Below are 2,490 nucleotides of genomic sequence, written 5' to 3' on the forward strand. Positions count from 1 at the left end.
ATCCCTGGTTCCGCAAAAATAAAAAATAAATAAATAAATAAATAAGTTCTCTTGTATAGGCTGCCTGCTACATGTTCTGTCTGAAGAGTAGCCATCTCTACTGTTCTGTAATCCTTTCCTAAAATAACCTTTTATCTTAATCTTGAAAGCAGATCACATGTGGTATGCATTTCATGTGTACTAAAGAACCTATGCTAGCCAGATTCTTTTCCAGCTTTCTGGCACCCTACATGGAGCTACACACATCATGCTACATGATGCCCCTACACTACCAAGTTTAGTTAGGGTCTTACACGATTGTATAGAGCTGGATGGTTAAGACCAAGTTAAAGCAAGACCTATATAATTACAACCGTAACTTTTGCCATCTGATAAGGTCAGTTGAATCTCCTCAGGATTTGCCTGGGTACCATGTACAGCACCTCTTAAGATATTCTGTCAGTGTCAGCCGTGTGGATGAGTCGCAGCCACTGTTTGACCAATTTGCTTTCTGTGAAGGCCTGAGAGAAATTTTCTCCCCAGGTGACTCCCTTTAGGCACACTATATATCATCAATCACTTTCCTCTGAAGCCCTATAATCTCCTTGGTCAGAAAATTTGGGACACAGATGAGTTATAGGATGTTACAGTACAGGTTCTCCTATGTCCCGAGTCCTCACTGACCTTGAAAGGCTAGGGCCAAAATGTTGGCTGTCCTTGCAGCCCTTCTTTTTCTCTAATTTTTGGTCTATAAACTTTAGTTGTTACATATCCAGAAGAAAAGCTTTATGACATTATTACCCTGTAACAGAGACCATTAAGTGTAACATTATTGTCTATCTATTTTTGAATATCAAACACCTTAGACATAATAATGGAATGGTTATTTTCTAACAACCATGGATATTCTAATATTTAAATCCATATTGAATGTTAAAAGTTATACATTTTTACATAGAAATTTTGAAATCAAACCATATACAACATTGTAGCAGGATAATCCTGTGACTTTGTGACATGCTTACATTTTTGTTTTGACATAGCATAACCCTTTTAACCAATCTTCTCTTAGAGGAGAAGATAGAGAAAAAAATTCTTATTTTTTTGACATAACTAATTATCCTTAAATGGGATATGCATCAATGGGCTTTTTCTTTCTCTCCTTTCCCTTTTCTTTTGAATTTGAAAGAAAGTCATATCACAAGCAATCTTTGTTTAACATTTTAGATGACCTATACACGGAATCATGGATACACTTAAGACACCCTGAAGGGCTAGAGATATAGCTCAGTGGTATAAGTGCATGCCTGGCAAGCTCAAGGTCCTGAGTTTGATCCCCAATATCTCAAATAAATAAACAAATAAATATACAGCAATTAACCACTAGGAAGAATGTAGGCAATGTGTTAATTATTGAAACTGTCCTACCAATTTGGTTTGAGACTGTCTCATTGCTATTTGTTTATCAATAAAATTATGGGAAAAAAAAAAGAAAAGAAGTAAAGCCATGCTGTTATGTTGAGCTGTAGGGGACACAAGTCAACAGTTTCTGACACTGCCAGTCAAGAGGAAGACCCAGTACTATTATGGACTACTGAACTCTTTTAGAATATTTTGCTGAGTTAACACACCTATAATATTCAAATGATGGAACTAAACCAAAAAGGGGATACAGATGAATGTCCATTTTGTATCTATATTCAAAATGGTTAGAATAGATATATAGCTACATTCTCTTAATGAATAGAGGAATTTGTTGTAATAGTGTTTGTAAATAGGGCATCATGTCTGCATTTTGTACAGCAAATAACCACTAAGAAGAGAGTATGCAATGTGTTAATTATTGAAAACTGTCATACCAATTTGATTTGAAACTGTCTCATTGCTATTTGTCTCTCAATAAAATTATGGAAAATAAGTAAATAATTTTTTAAAAAGAATAAATAAATAAATAAGACACCCTGAGATTAACAATAATGAGTTACCATACACATGTGCAAAACTTTGTTTCTTAATTTAGTTGAATACCAATGCCATTTTTAAGAGAAAACCCAATTGTAATTTTTCTGAGAGACTTTTACCTTTAAACCAATGACCAATCTGTTGAGGGTGTCTCCTAAGAGACTACACAGATTATTGGGAGCTCTTCATTAATGAACAAAAAGTTTGGCCACATCTCTTGCTCATCAGCTGGATTCCTCTGAATAATTTGACCCACTCTAAGGAATTTTTGTTTAATTAATTTAAACTTTTTGATAAACTGTGTATAAACTGATTTTGATATGACTTAGATCAACTGGTAACTTAGGAAAAAGCATGCATTTAAGCCTGTACCCCATATAGTACTATGAACAAATGATCAACAAACTAAAAAATAAAAAAATAAGGGAATAGCTGTCCATAGACTAACAAATAAACAAATACACCATATACACAAATAACCATCTTACAAAATTATGAGTGCAGGGTGCCTGCCCATTAGCTCAGGTGCTTAAGTGCCTGCTGAAACAG

The sequence above is a fragment of the Octodon degus genome, unplaced genomic scaffold (assembly GCF_000260255.1).
Source record: "Octodon degus isolate 3935 unplaced genomic scaffold, OctDeg1.0 scaffold00343, whole genome shotgun sequence".
Lineage (NCBI taxonomy): Eukaryota > Metazoa > Chordata > Mammalia > Rodentia > Octodontidae > Octodon > Octodon degus.